Here is a 16902-nt window from a genome sequence, read left to right on the forward strand (position 1 = left end):
CGATCAGAAGGCATTCTCCATTCCTCAACTTCATGAAATTTAATTTTTTTAAACATACTGATTAAAAGCTAAAAGCTAAAACTTGCCTGCACCAAGCTTCAACATTTCTTACAGCGTATATATTCCAAAAGCTCTCAGCTCAATATATTTAAATCAAGGTCTGTAAAGGCACGTGACCCAAAAACACTTTTTCACAAATACAGATATGTCCTCCTCATACACTGTTGCTTAAGGTGTGCCAAATAGCCCATTTCTGTACCCGGTCCTGGGCGACTCGACAAGGCCAAGCGACTTTCTGCTGAAAATGTGCATCCTATCCGCACAAATAAAAAGCAACAAAACTGTATTGCTAGTGAATGCAGACCACTGTGATTTGTGACATTTCTCTATGTACGTGTGCGACTGAGTCTGAATCTGTGCAAAAAGGGCTCTGATGCAAATAGCCACAGCTTTCCTTTCCATTGAGCTTAATCTGCAACTTGTGTATGTGCCAATTTCAGTTTATTTCTTATAAATAATGTCTTCCTATTTTATTCATTGCCTAGCCTGTCATCTGTCTTCTAATACAGTTCACTTTAATATTCCATTTCTTCCCTATTAAATCTCCACTCTTCCTCTGCTCAATAATAAAGTTTGGTAATTGTGCATACACCTTTTCCTCCACTGTACTTTTACTTCTCTGCTAATCTCCTATACATTCTCTCACATTCATACTTTATTCCTACATCTAGTTTTCCTCCTCCTTTTCAACTCATCCACACCATTATCATGTGTTCTTCCACTTCCCCTCCACTCAGTGTCTACCTAATCCTCTGCTCTGCCCCCTTCTTCCACCTTTATCATTGCCCCCTGTCTCCTCCACCTCCTCCTTCCTTTATCTCCCCTCCTCTGTCTGCCCTCCACTCTCTCCTCTCCCATTACTCCACTTTCATTCTCTTCTACGTCTCCTGGGTCCTACTACCCCACTGCTAATCCCTCCTCCAAACCTCCTCCATCCACATTGTATTAAACTCCCTCCCTGCCAACCACCTATAGGTTCCCTTCCCAGCACTGGTCCCCAAACAATCTCTCCACTATATTCATCTCGGTCACCCAAATTAAATTCGCCTTCTTGTTACAGCAAACTCTGATAATCTCATTCACATCTCTCCCACAAACACTGTCCCTCTATCCTGTGCTCTCTGGAATGCCAGATCAGTCTGTAATCAACTCGTTCCCACCCATGACCTATTCATCACCAAAAACTTGCATCTCCTAGCCATTAATGAAACCTGGATTTCACCCTGACACCACTTCCCCTGCAGCTCTCTCCTCTGGGAGCCTCATCTCTAGCAAACCTCGGCCTGGAGGTCGCCATGGTGGTGGTGTTGGGGTTCTTCTATCCCCTGGTTACTCCTGCCAACTCCTACTCTCTGAACCATCCCTTACTTCCTCTACAACCAGTACACCTAAGAGTAGCTGTCATTAACTGTCCCCCTGGTCCTCCCTCCAAATTCCTTGACAACTTTGCTTCCTGGCTCCCTCACTTTCTCTCCTCTGACCTTCCCTCTGTTATCCTAGGTGATTTCAATATTCCAATTAATATCCCCACAGAAGCCTCTGCTTACAAACTCCTTACCCTCACGTCTTCATTTGGTCTCTCCCAATGGACATCCTCACCCTCCCATGTGAGTGGGCATTAGCTTGACCTGGTCTTCACTCACCGTTGTGATATTTCTGATACTACAATTCCCCTTTCCCCCTATCTGACCATAACCTTCTCTCTTTTAACCTATCCCTCTGTCCTTCCCTTCCTCTACCTAAGGCCACCATCACTAAGCGTAACATTGACGCTATTGACACCATTTCTTTTTCTTCCCAGCTTGACTCACTTCTCTCCCATATCCTGTTTCTCTCCTGCCCTGAACAAGCCACTTCCCTATACAATGCCTCTCTTACTTCTGCTCTGGACTGTTTCTCCGGTGATCACTATTCACCCTCGCAGATCCACACCTCAACCCTGGCATTCTAAATGCACCAGATACCTGCAAAAGCGTTCACGAACCGCCAAGTGACAGTGCCGAAGATCACGCTCTCAGGCAGATTTTCTCCATTTAAAATTTATGCTCTCATCCTACAGTGCTGCACTTTGCCTCTCTAAACAGTCATATTTAAAAAACCTAATCTCCTCCCAGTCCTCAAATCCCCAGCATCTCTTCACCACCTTCAACTCCCTCTTCTGCCCACCCCCTCCTCACCTCCCCCCCCTTCATTTTCTGCCCTTGACTTTGCTACCTACTTTACATCTAAAATTGACTCCATACATCAGGACATCATATCCCACCAGTCCCCCAGCTCCCCACCTCCTCCTTCCAAGATCACCCCTCCCCATCCATTTCACAAACTCTGACATCCTTCTCCTCTGTATCTGGAGAGGAAGTCATGTCCCTCATCCGGTTCCCCCCTTTTCACTTCCCCACTTGACCCCCTTCACTTCTCCTCCACTGCCTCTATCTTTCTGCCTGCTCCCATCTTGCCCACCTCCTTAATCTCTCCTATCACCAGGCACTGTCCCTTCTGCATTCAAACATGCCCTTGTCTCCCCCATTCTTAAAAAACCTACCCTTGATCCTGACACACTCTCCAACTACCATCCCATCTCTCTCCTCCCTTTTGCCTTATTTACAACTGCCTTACCACCTTTCTTTCCTCCCACTCCCTCCTTGACCCTTTTCAGTCTGGCTTCCATTCTCTCCACTCCACTGAAACTGCCCTTGCAAAAGTCAACATCGACCTCCTTGCTGCTAAATCCAAGGGCCACTGCTACTCTGCTCATTCTCCTTGACCTCTCTGCTGCTTTTGACACTATGGGCCACCCTCTCCTTTTGCAAATCCTTCACTCCTTTGGTCTACATGACAATGCCCTCTCCTGGCTATCCTCCTACCTCTCTGACCGATCCTTCTCGGTCTTTTTCATGACTCCTCTACTACCCCACAGCCTCTTACAGTAGGTGTTCCCCAAGGTTCTGTTCTTGGATCTCTCCAATTATCACTCTATACGTCCTCACTAGGTGAAATCATCAGCTCTTTTGACCTCCAATATCATCCCTATGCTGATGATACTCAGATCTATACAGGAATTAATGGTAGGAAAAGTACAATATCCGCACAGGTATTTATTCTCATATAGAGCAACAAATTATATGTATACTAGTTATCCCCTTCTGTGTCAAATCACTTAGATTGTTAAATATATTCAATTCAAGAGAGAGGGGGTGCTATCTTTCGACAATGATAAGTTACATATGAAACCAAGAAGGAAGAGAAAAGGATTGTCGTTTGTAGATGGACTTATATTAAAACATAACCTTTAATTTTCCATATGTTAAGATATATCGATAATTGTATTAAAACAATTGGACTACTGTGACCTCCTCCTATCTGGCCTCCCCAACGTCCTTCTCTCCCCACTCCAATCTGTCCTCAGTGCTGCTGCTTGGCTCATCTTCCTCTCCAAATGCTCTGCATCTGCCTCCCCTCTCCTGCAGTCCCTCCACTGGCTCGCCTTCCCTTTCACAGCCCAATTCAAGGTTCTCACACTCACTTACAAAGTCCTTAACTATTCGTTTCCCATTTACATCTCTCACCTCATCTCCAATCACTCTCTTGTCCGCCCTGTTTGCTCAACAAATGCATGCCGCCTCTCATGCCAATTGATTACTTCCTCCCACTCCCACCTCCAAGATTTTGCCCGCGCTGCTCCCGACCTTTGGAACTCTCTCCCTCTTCCCATCAGATCTCCACCTCTCTACAATCCTTCAAATGGACTCTCAAGACCCACTACTTCATCAAAGCCTTCCAGCTCTCATCTTCACTTGCTGCTACATACTCCTTCCTCCCTGCCTACCCCATCTGTGTCACATGTTATGTCTCACCCTCCCCTTTAGAATGTAAGCTCTTATGAGCAGGGACCACTGCCCTCTTGAGCTTCTCCTTCTCTACTTTCATCTACTTCTTACTCCACACCAGGTCACCAAACACTTGGCTGCTTTGCTTTGTTGTTTATCTGGGTGTTATGGTATTTAACAGGACTGGACTGGGACTAAAAACAGGCCCTGGCATTTAAAGCACAAAGGCCCACCTCGCGTCAGGATCTGGTATAGACCTCTCCCCTTACTGTCCTGACTCCTCCCACTTCTTAGTCTATGCTCTGACAACATACAAGTATACATCATTCTCTGTATTAAGCTCACCCTGTAGGGGATTCAAACGGTCAGAAACCCAACCCAACCCCCGGGATATGGAAGGTAAGTAACAGGGCTAGGGGGAGAGTTAGGGTTAGGCACTGGGGGGAGGGTTAGGTTTATAACACATTATTCCACACAGTAGTAATACCCCTTATAAGTAGGGATGTGCGCCGGACCATTTTTGCCGGATTTGGATTTGGTTCTAATTCGTCGTCCGGCTTTGGATTTGGATTTGGATTTGCCAAACTGCGGTGACTGGCTTTGGATTTGGATTTGGATTTTTTTACAAAAATTGACAAAAAAAGCTAAAATCACATAAATTGGTCTTTTTTTTTCTTCCTAGAGTATTATTACCCTCAATAACATTAATTTCCAGTCAATTTAGACCATATAACAGCTCATAATATTGTTTTCAACATTATTGGCCAAAGGTTGCAGTGAGCTGACTGGTTCCTAAGCGATAGAGCAGTGGCACAACGACACAGACACCACAGTATAAAGCACATCTATGACACATTGCCACACAGCAGTGGCAGAAATGAAAAGTAGTGCACCCACCCAGTGGGGTACGGCCAGCAGAGTCACAGTACTTGTTTACATAGTGGGCTACGGCCCAAGGAGTCACAGTGCACAATCTTATTCACATTACACCGCACGTAGGGCCTGATTCACATTACACCATAAAGTAGTGTCTCTTATTTATGTTACGACACACAGTAGTGCCCCTTTTGCACAATGCCCACAGTAGTGACCCTTTTACACAATGCCCACAGTAGTGCCCCTTTTACACAATGCCCACAGTAGCGGTGTTCTTTACACAATGCCCCCAGCAGTGGTGCCCCCTATGCAGTCCCCTTAGTAGTAGGGTCCCCTATGCAGTGCCCCCAGTAGAATGCCCCCCGTTAGCAGGCCCCCCCAGTAGTATGCCCCCCATTAGCATGCCACCCAGTAGTATGCCCCCCTTTAGCAGGCCCCCCCAGTAGTATGCCCCCCCAGTAGTATGGCCCCCCCAGTAGTATGCCCCCCCCAGTAGTAGGCTGCCCCCAGTAGCAGGCCCCCCTCCGTAGTAGGCTGCCCCAGTAGTAGCCCCCCCTGTAGTATGGCCCCCCCAGTAGTAGTAAGCCCCCCCTGTAGTATCCCCCCCCAGTAGTAGTAAGCCCCCCCAGTAGTATGGCCCCCCCAGTAGCAGGCCCCTCAGTAGTATGGCCCCCCCAGTAGCAGACCCCCCCAGTAGCAAACCCCCCCAGTAGTATAGCCCCCCCCAGTAGCAGGCCCCTCAGTAGTATGGACGTCCAGCGCCCAGTAGCAGACCCCCCCCAGTAGCAGACCCCCCCCCAGTAGTATAGCCCCCCCCCACAGTAGCAGGCCCCTCAATGGTATGGACCCCCAGTAGCAGACCCCCCAGTAGTATAGCCCCCCCAGTAGCAGACCCCCCCAGTAGTATAGCCCCCCCCAGTAGCACCCCCGGATCTTTGACAAGTAAAAAAAATTAAATAATAAAACTTACCTGATTCCCCGCTCCCGCGCCGTCCGCTCTGCTGTCACACGCTGCGGAGGGAGCCGGAAGACGGAGCTCATGTATGAGCTCCAGCCGGCTCCCTCCGTACAGCAGCCAATGAGAGTCTGTGTGACTCTCATTGGCTGCTGTGACAAACACACAGCTGCCGCTGGCGGCTGTGTGTCTGTGTCTGTGTAGGGCAGAGCGCACTGCGCTCTGCCCTACACGCGAGGAGACCTGATGTCGGATTCTCTAGTGAGAATCTGACATCAGGAGGCCGCCGTTCGGCCCCGAACGGGGATCCGAGTCAGGCGGTAAACACCCGAACAGGGTTCGGGTGGACTCGGATCCCCAATGTTCGGAGCGGTTCGGATTCCACAGAATCCGAACCGCTCATCTCTACTTATAAGACATTTTGCCACACACAGTAATGCGCATTATAACACATTATTCCACATGGTAATACCATTATAAGACATGCCCTTTATAAAGTCACATAACTTAGTTCCGTCCTACCAGTGACTGTGCTGTGCAACGTGGAATACAAACAGAGATGGATAGGACTCAGCAAATAAAATTGCCCTTTCTGATATTCAAGCAGTGATGCTTGTAAGTTCCTTTAAAAGTTCAAAGCCTTTTTAATCTTAAAGGACCAGTAAATTGTACTGATCTACAGCTAACATAATAAAGGTGAAAAAGGGTACAGTCTCAGCCTTGTGTTAAAGGCAGTTAGCTAGTGTACACAGAATCAGTATGATTTACCGCCAGCCGCACGGCCGGCGGTTTAAATCCCGTCAGGGGAAGCCCGGCAGGAGTGAAGATCCTGAAGCTACAAAAGGTAAGTATAACTAACCTTTTTTTTACCCCCTAACCCTCCTTTAGAGGTGCCTAACCCTAACCCTACCCCCAAGTGCCTTACCATAACCCCCCTCTACGTGCCTAACCCTAACCCCCCATCCCCTAGCCTAACCCTAACCCAAAGGGGTGCCTAACCCTAAGTCCCCCCTGGGAGTCCCTAATCTAACCCTTCCCCTCCTCCCCCGAGGCTGTCCGCGCCCGGTTTACCTTCGATTGGTAAGCCGGGTGTTGGGCTCCTGGCATAGGTCTAATGACAGGTGTCGGGATTTCGACGCCTGTCATTTGTACCTTGCCGGGATTAGACAATCGGAAAGCCGGCGGTCGGCATTGCGACCGTCGGCTCCCTGACTGCATCCCGTGTACACAATTGAAAGGCATTGCAGGGGTTAACACCAGTCACTCAAGTATGTGAACTGCTGGTACCTCAGGTCCTCAGGGTACCACTTATGTGTACCATGTGGGTAGAAAACCACAACTCCGCTATTATATAAAGTTAGGTACATGCTTTGTATTTGCGTTGGTGATACAGTAAATATATGTATTGGACTGTGCCCCTAGCCAGCAAATATTCCCCTTTCCTTAAGTTAATTACTCTGCTCCTCGCTTCAGGAGCATAAGGGTTTCCCCTAGCAACCTGGACTGTCACTCTTGCCAGGGCACGAGGCAGGGCTCTTTCCCTAGACTTAAAGTGGGGAAGCCCTGCCTGTCTCTTGGGGACCAGGGAGATGTCATTGGAGAACATCACTGTAGCACTTGACACCAGCGGGAGGGAGCTGGCGCACGGAAGAGGACCCGGAGGAACACTTTATAAGGGACTGCAGAGCTCTGTTAAGAGCCCTGCGGTGGATACAAGGAGGAGCGGACCTTTGCCGAGCGGCTCACTTACCTTGCTTCCAATAGTGACTGGAGACGTGTGTGGGTAGAGGACAACGCTGTCTGGTGGAGCGACAACCCGGAGGTGTTGTGCGGAGCGGCGGGGACTCTGTGACTGGCAGCCCATGTGACAGGTGGTGGACTAAGGGGGCAGAGCCCATCAGCCCGGAGGCCGTCCGAAAGGTGTACCGGAGCCCTAGGCAGCACCTGGTGCAGACTGCTAGAGAACAGGTCTGCTGACATCACAGAAGGGGCGTGGCTTGCTTTCTCGGCTCCTACACTGTAGCTCAAAAGAAAACTACTTCTGCTCGGCTTGACCGGCCCATCTGGCCATCGGCCCTTCTGGCATTTGCCAGAATTGCCAGATGGCCAGTCCGGCCCTGGTCGCTAATGTAGCAATGTATATTATCCATGTTCCTTGTCCTGTATTGTATTGTATTGTATTGTATTGTAAGTCACTGGTCTACTTGTTTACAAAGTACATAAGGAGCTGCAGAACACTTGTGGCGCCATATAAATAAATGATGATAATAACAATAATAAAAGTCGCAGTCTCTAGTACACTGTGCGCCTCATTTAGAGATGGCCGGTATTGCACAGCTGCAAGAAAGCGGCTGTGCAATACTCTCCAACTCAAATGCAAATGCACAAAAAGCAAAGAGCCAAGAAGGGCTAGTTGTTGGGGCACTCTTCAATCAAATTTAATAAAATTTAACCTTTATTAATAATTATTAAAAAGCTGCGGATCTACTCATTTTAATAGAATAAATGGATACGGCGAAATAAACATTCAAATAATTCCGGGTAATTATGCTCCTATAAATTCTAGATTATTTATTCACATCATACAGGAGTTTTGTACCCGTGGTGATCAAAACTCCTGTATGATGTGAATAACTAATCTAGAATTTATAGGAGCATAATTACCCGGAATTATGTGAATGTTTATTTTGCCGTATCCATTTATTCTATTAAAATGAGATCCGCAGCTTTTTAATAATTATTAATAAAGGTTACATTTTATTACATTTGATTTAAGAGTGCCCCAACAACTAGCCCTTCTTGGCTCTTTGTTTTTTGTACATGTTATATTTTGGGCTTTGGGAGCACCACCAACAACATGTTATGTCACAATCTCTAAATACAAAATGAAATATGGTTGGTTGTAAATTAATGGCGTAATAATATATGGTTCTGTGCGGTACCAACCCCTCCCCCGTTTTTTCAAATGCAAATGCAGCAGGAGGTGTCTGTGTAATACCCAAGTAAGTCATTTAACAAATTCCACTTCAAGGACTTACTCTTTCCAGATAGTAGATATGGGCCTTTTCCTCCAAGGATTTCCCCTTTTCACTTTCTGATCCTCAGAGAGGCAAGGACTTTCAGAAACCCTTCCCCCAACTCAATAACTGACAATCTTTAAAGTCTAATAATTTGTTTTACTGGATACTTCTTGAACAGGAAAATGTTTGCACTCCTCTGTAAACACTTAAATTTTTTTTTTAAACTTATTACAAGTAGTTTTGCATGTCAGAACTTCCCACCTCAAATGAACAATATCCCTCTCAGTAACTTTGCTCTTCGTAGAACAATTAAAGTATAGGCCAATTCTTTCTTTGCAATGTTTTACTAACAGATACACTACAACATTACATTACATAACTATATGCATGAACATTTAACAATTTAACATTTAGATTTACTGCAATACTATAGGTATATTACCTTTAAACTAATTGACCCGGGTCACACAATAAATGACAGTCTAATATCTATCCTTTGTCCCTGTGGTAATCCCCTTTATTTTAGGGGATTTAATTCACCAGCTACCTGTTGCGGCCGTTTAGTTGACAGATCCTTACTGTGAGTAAGGGCTGATTTCCAGGATAAAGTTATTGTAATACCTCAGTTAACACTCTGGTTCCCATGTGAACTGATTCCGTGAATACAATTAATGCAGTACATCCAATAACAATGCTGAACATATGAGCAGGTTCCTTGCGCTTGGTTATTCAGTACCTCAGGTCTCAATGCTGACTGTGTGGGCTGGTTCCCTGAATTTGATTATTGTGAGGATAATGTCTAGCTGCCTGCCCACTGTTGGTTAACTGTCACAAGCGTGGAATTTAGGAGCTGTGTTCCCGGACTGGGCCTTGGATCTGTATTACTTGGCGCAGACGCTCGCTGGAGGAGACTTGGCTTAATGAAGTTTCTCCGCATGAGAGGGTGCAGCGAACTGACAGGAGTTTGAGGAATGCGGCAGTAACGAGGTAGTTAGGAAGCTATGTGGAGCGGCTGGATAGCCGAGGGTAGACGTTGGTAGCTGAGTGGCTACGTGGAGCGGCTGGATAGCCGTGGGTAGATGTTGGTAGCTGAGTGGCTACGTGGAGTGGCTGGTTAGCCGTGGGTAGACTTTGGTAGCTGAGTGGCTACGTGGAGCGGCTGGATAGCCGTGGGTAGACTTTGGTAGCGGAGCGGCTACGTGGAGCGGCTGGTTAGCCGTGGGTAGACGTTGGTAGCTGAGCGGCTACGTGGAGTGGCTGGTTAGCCGTGGGTAGACGTTGGTAGCTGAGCGGCTACGTGGAGCGGCTGGTTAGCCGTGGGTAGACGTTGGTAGCTGAGTGGCTATGTGGAGCGGCTGGATAGCCGTGGGTAGACGTTGGTAGCTGAGCGGCTACGTGGAGCGGCTGGAGCGCAGTGGGAAGGCTTGCTTAGCTAAACTAAGAAACTAGTTGCACTGGCAACTTGTGTGAGCATTGGGGATCCTTTTATAGTGGACACTGGGAGCTGACAGGCTGAGAGAGAAGGAGAAGGCTCCTCATTGGTGGTAGTGGGGTCACATGGGCAATCCAAGATGGCCACGCCCATGGACCGGAGGACAGCGCTTCCTGGAGGTAGTCAGCGGGGACCACCGGTCAGCAGGAGCCGGCGTGGGAGCAGCACAGCAGCGGGACCCTCCAGAGGACAACAGCGGAGACTGCCTTGGGAGAAGAGGAAGGAGCGTACAGCGCGGGAGCCGGAAGACAGCGCGGGTCAGCGCCCGCACAGGTAAGCGACGGGGTCTGATTCTGGGGTCTCCAGGCCGGCGTGTGACAGTACCCCCTTCTTCAAGAGTGGCCACCGGACACTTCCTTGGTTTATGAGGAAATTTCACATGGAACGCTTTGACCAGACGGGGTGCATGGACATCGGAGGCATTTATCCAGATTCGTTCCTCCGGACCATAATTCTTCCAGTCGATGAGGTATTGAAGACGGTTGTATCGACAACGGGAATCTAAGATTCTGTCAACTTCGAACTCCTCTCCCTGCTGTGTTTGAACACTAGAAGCTTTAGGCAGGACCTTCTGAAATCGGTTTAAGACTAGTGGTTTTAAAAGAGAAATATGGAAAGAACTTGGAATGCGAAGAAATGGAGGAAGTTTTAACTTGTAAGCCACAGGATTCAAGACTTTGATGATTGGGAATGGACCAATGAATCGCGGAGCAAATTTCATCGAGGGTACTCGGAGTCTTAGGTTTCGGGTAGAGAGCCAGACCATATCCCCAGGTCGGAAATTTGGAACCGCTCGTCTTTGGCGGTCAGCAAATCTCTTGTACCGGGCTGACATTTTAGTCAGAGAGGAACGAACCTTTTCCCAGATGTTGGAGAACCGTTGAAGGGACATTTTGGCCGCAGGCACATCTAATGTGGGAAGAAGAGGGAAATCTGGCACTCGAGGATGTTGACCAAAAACTGTAAAAAAAGGAGTTGAGCTGGTGGACGTGTGATAATGATTATTGTGGGCAAATTCGGCCCAAGGAAGAAGTTCAATCCAGTCATCTTGGGAGGAGGAGACAAAAGTGCGCAGGAACTGTTCCAGGTCTTGATTGACCCTTTCGGTCTGACCGTTGGTCTGGGGATGATAAGCGGTAGAAAATTTGAGTTTTACCTGAAGGGCTGAGCAGAGTGACCTCCAGAACTTCGCTACGAACTGTACTCCCCTGTCGGAGATGATCTCTTGAGGAAGGCCGTGGAGCTTGAAGATCTCTTTTATAAAGCTCTGGGCGAGTAGAGGTGCAGACGGAAGCCCAGTAAGTGGTACGAAATTAGCCATTTTAGAAAAACGATCCACGATAACCCATATTGTGTTGTGGCCCCGAGATGGAGGAAGATCAGAGATGAAATCCATAGATAGGTGAGTCCATGGCTTAGATGGAATTGCAAGAGGTTGGAGTTGACCGTGTGGAACCCGCCAAGATATCTTGTGTTGGGCACATTTGATGCATGAAGACACATAAGACCTGACATCCTTTTTTATCGAAGACCACCAATAGGACCGCTGGATAAATTCTAGGGTTTTATCCATACCCAGGTGACCAGAGAACCGGGAAGCATGAGCCCAATGCAGTAACCTCTTGCGGAGTTCCGGAGCGACGAAAGTCTTCCCAACCGGGGGTATAGAATATAATTGGGTAGAGGCGAAGAAAGCTGAATTCAAGATTGGTTGGGGCTGTTCCATGGGTAGATCAGGGTTGCTCGTCATGGAGCGGGAGAGTGCGTCGGCTTTGAGGTTTTGTGAACCGGGGCGATAGGAGACTTTGAAGTTAAATCTGGAGAAAAACATTGCCCACCGGGCTTGACGAGGGTTCAAGCAATTTGCAGATTTAAGATAAAGGAGGTTCTTATGGTCAGTAAAAATGGTAATGGGGTAATGAGCTCCTTCTAGAAGATATCGCCATTCTTCGAGGGCTAGTTTCATGGCGAGTAACTCTTGATCTCCAATGGTGTAGTTCTTCTCTGCAGGCAAAAACTTCCAGGAAAAGAAACCACAGGGATGAAGTTTTTCATCTTTAAATCGCTGGGAGAGCACTGCACCAACACCTTCAGAGGATGCGTCCACCTCCAGGATAAAGGGCCGGGTGGAGTCTGGTTGCTTTAAGATGGGAGCGGAGATGAAGGCTTGCTTAAGAAGTTGAAATGCAGAGGTAGCTTCGACGGGCCATATAGTTGGATCTGCTCCCTTGCGGGTGAGGGCTGTAATCGGAGCTACCAGAGTCGAGAAACCTTTTACAAACTTGCGATAGTAATTGGCAAATCCTAGGAATCTTTGTATGGATTTTAAGGAAGAAGGAAGAGACCAATCAAGAATGGCTTGTAGTTTTGACGAATCCATTTGAAGGCCTGTTCCGGAGATAATGTATCCCAGGAATGGTACACTTGAGACCTCAAACAGACACTTCTCTAATTTGCAAAACAGTTGATTGGACCGCAACCTCAGAAGGACTTGTTTGACCTGGTCTTGATGAGTTTGGAGGTCTTGAGAAAAAATCTAAATGTCGTCTAAGTAAACGACCACACACTTGTACAAGACGTCCCGGAAGATTTCATTGACGAAAAACTGGAAGACGGCCGGAGCATTACAGAGGCCGAAGGGCATAACGAGATACTCGTAGTGCCCATCCCTGGTGTTGAAGGCCGTTTTCCATTCATCGCCTGGACGGATACGAATTAAATTATAGGCTCCTCTTAGGTCGAGTTTGGAAAAAACTGTGGCTCCCTTGACTCTATCAAATAACTCTGTAATGAGAGGAAGAGGGTAGCGATTCTTAATAGTTATTTCATTAAGACCCCGGTAGTCAATACACGGGCGCAAGCCACCATCTTTCTTTTTTACGAAGAAAAATCCAGCCCCTGCTGGAGACGTGGAAGGTCGAATGAAGCCTTTATTTAAGTTTTCCGTAATGTACTCCGACATGGCCTGAGTCTCAGGGAGAGATAGAGGATAGGTTCGGCCTCCAGGAGGATTCTTCCCGGGAATCAGATCTATGGGACAGTCCCAATCACGATGGGGAGGTAACAGGTCTGCGCTCTGTTTGCTAAAGACGTCCTGAAACCCATCGTAGGCTTTGGGCAGGTCTGTAGAATCCCGTACAATGGAAGATCTGATGGGTATTACCCGCTGAAGGCAACCTTTGAAGCAATTGGAACCCCAGGAGATTATTTGCATGGTGGTCCAATCGATTTGAGGTGAATGTCTCTGTAGCCAGGGTAATCCGAGGACTAAAGAATGAGAGGCTTTGGGAATCACTAGGAAGGATAGTTGTTCGGAATGGAGCACCCCAATGGTAAGTTTAAGTGGTGTTGTACGATGGGTGATGGCTCCACTAGAAATGCGACTACCATCGATGGCGGTTAAAGTGATGACTCGAGACAACGCTTCCATGGGGATTTGATGCTTCTGGACAAATTCAGTAGTGACAAAGTTCTCTGCCGCTCCGGAATCCAGGAGAGCTAATACAGCTTTGGAACCTCGAGGACACTTTAAATGAGCCTGGATGGTGGAATCAGACTTCCTTTGTGATTCAATGGCAACTCCTAACTTAACCTCTCTTTCATAAGTTAGGAGGAGGCGTTTCCCGGATGAATGGGACAAGTTTTAACTAAATGTTGAGGAGATCCGCAGTACATACTCAGTACAGAGGTTCTGCCTCTGCCTTTTCTGCCGCTCCTCAGCTGATAAATGAGAGCGGTTGACCTGCATGGGTTCTTCGCCCAGAGGAGGAGAGGGTAAGTGGGAAACTGGACGTGGCCTTCCACGATCAAATCTGCCTCTTTCCAAGGCACGCTCCCTGTGACGGAGATCCACCTTGTTGCAGAGAGAGATTAACCCATCCAAACTGGTTGGAAGGTCACGGGAAGCTAGGTCGTCTTTGAGCCTTTCAGAAAGGCCACTCCAGAAGGAAGCGATGAGGGCATCTTCGTTCCAATTGAGTTCTGAAGCCAGAGTCTGGAACTGGACTACGTATTGGCCGACGGTCCTGCTGCCCTGACGGAGGCGTAGAATATCAGCTGATGCGGAAGTGGTTCTTCCGGGTTCATCAAAGATTTTGCGAAATGTAGCAACAAATTCGGGGTAGTTGGAGAGCAGGGGATCCGACTTCTCCCAAAGGGGCGAGACCCAATCGAGTGCTTGGCCAGAGAGTAGAGAGATGATATATGCCACCCTGGTTCTGGCCGTCGGAAAGTTGGTGGATTGTAGCTCGAATTGGATTTCGCATTGGTTTAAAAAACCCCTGCATAATTTGGGGTTGCCATCGAACTTGCTCGGAGGGGAGAGCTGAAGATGAGCAGGAGGTAGAACCGGAGGAGCAGGTGACACCACAGGAGGAGAGGCGGCTTGGGAGCCAGCGGGAGCGGGATGAGCCAGTAAGGACTGAATGTTGTCCAGGCGTGACGACATATCTTGGATAAATTGGATCAGCTGAGCCTGAGAGGACTCCTGTCTTTCCAGACGGGATAGTACATCCTGCGAGGCTTCTATCCCAAATCCTTGACCACTTGCCGAGTCCATCTGGCCAGTGCAAACTGTCACAAGCGTGGAATTTAGGAGCTGTGTTCCCGGACTGGGCCTTGGATCTGTATTACTTGGCGCAGACGCTCGCTGGAGGAGACTTGGCTTAATTAAGTTTCTCCGCATGAGAGGGTGCAGCGAACTGACATGAGTTTGAGGAATGCGGCAGTAACGAGGTAGCTAGGAAGCTACGTGGAGCGGCTGGATAGCCGAGGGTAGACGTTGGTAGCTGAGTGGCTACGTGGAGCGGCTGGATAGCCGTGGGTAGACGTTGGTAGCTGAGTGGCTACGTGGAGCGGCTGGATAGCCGTGGGTAGACGTTGGTAGCTGAGTGGCTACGTGGAGCGGCTGGATAGCCGTGGGTAGACGTTGGTAGCTTAGTGGCTATGTGGAGCGGCTGGATAGCCGTGGGTAGACGTTGGTAGCTGAGTGGCTACGTGGAGCGGCTGGATAGCTGTGGGTAGACATTGGTAGCTGAGCGGCTACGTGGAGCGGCTGGTTAGCCGTGGGTAGACGTTGGTAGCTGAGCGGCTACATGAAGCGGCTGGTTAGCCGTGGGTAGACGTTGGTAGCTGAGCGGCTACGTGGAGCGGCTGGTTAGCCGTGGGTAGACGTTGGTAGCTGAGTGGCTACGTGGAGCGGCTGGATAGCCGTGGGTAGATGTTGGTAGCTGAGCGGCTACGTGGAGCGGCTGGAGCGCAGTGGGAAGGCTTGCTTAGCTAAACTAAGAAACTAGTTGCACTGGCAACTTGTGTGAGCATTGGGGATCCTTTTATAGTGGACACTGGGAGCTGACATGGGCAATCCAAGATGGCCACGCCCATGGACCGGAGGACAGTGCTTCCTGGAGGTAGTCAGCGGGGACCAGCGGTCAGCAGGAGCCGGCGTGGGAGCAGCACAGCAGCGGGACCCTCCAGAGGACAACAGCGGAGACTGCTTTGGGAGAAGAGGAAGGAGCGTACAGCGCGGGAGCCGGAAGACAGCGCGGGTCAGCACCCGCACAGGTAAGTGACGGGGTCTGATTCTGGGGTCTCCAGGCTGGCGTGTGACATTAACAGCTCTATTACTAGCTGATGGAAAATGTAAAGGTATATTTCTAGTCCTTATGATCCTACAGCTGAGGAGATGAAATAAGGTTGACTGGACTGAGGTAATTGGAGAGATTGAGTTTGTTTTCTATGCTGCTTAATTATTGTCTCTGACAGGGTAAACTTGCGGTGCACTATAAGTGTCAGCTAAAATGAGTATTGGTCCCTAGGAGCTGAGAGGTGCAGTGTGGAGCAGCTGTGCTGAGAGAGCTGTTTCAGTACCTGTCAGACAAACCGTTACATTGTCTCCTGCTGCAGGGCCGATCCTCTGTCACTGGGTGGGGAGAGATGATGACAGGCAGCCTATCCACCAAATCAGCAGTCCTATGGGTGGACTAAGCCCTCCTGACTTCTCCCAGAAGCCCTGTGATAACTTTCCCTGCCTTTTTCTAGCCTCAGTCGGCATTCAGGGACCTCTGCTCTGAGGTGTCTCTCACACTGGCTGGTTCCTGTGCTGCTGTCAGCTAACCAACCGTCAGTTACTGCTGCAGCCCTATTTATAACTTGTGGCTCATGCCACTTGCCTTCCCCCCCTGGCAGAGACCAAGTCCACTGTGGGGGGAGGAAGGGTTTGCTGCACATGGGCACTATTGGAATAAAGTTGCCTTTGTGAGTCATTTACACCTGCCATTATTGATCAACTTGAGAACATGATAATCTCCATGGGATTATAGGAGACACCGGTAGCGCATGAGTTCTCTTTATTCAATTCAGTAAGATCAATCGGTGTTTCTTCTAGAGACTTGGAGATGCATAGCTTAAGCTGGTTTCTGTGTACCAACCTCTGGTCACTGCCATCTTTGCATTGTATTAGATAATTTGGCGTATCCCATTGGGAGACTTTAACTATTTGATAAGGAATGGATTCTCATTGGGTATCTAACTTGCTTTAACAGTGGTTCCTCCTTAACCACACTGTCTCCAATCTCCAGTAGGATTGCCTGGGCTTGTTTATTATAGTAACGCTCTTGCTGAAGATGAGCCTCCTCCATATTCCTTCCCACGATAGTTCATACTTCATTTATT

This window comes from Taudactylus pleione, unplaced genomic scaffold (genome assembly GCF_031769625.1).
Source record: "Taudactylus pleione unplaced genomic scaffold, aTauple2 ptg000336l, whole genome shotgun sequence".
Classification (NCBI taxonomy): domain Eukaryota; kingdom Metazoa; phylum Chordata; class Amphibia; order Anura; family Myobatrachidae; genus Taudactylus; species Taudactylus pleione.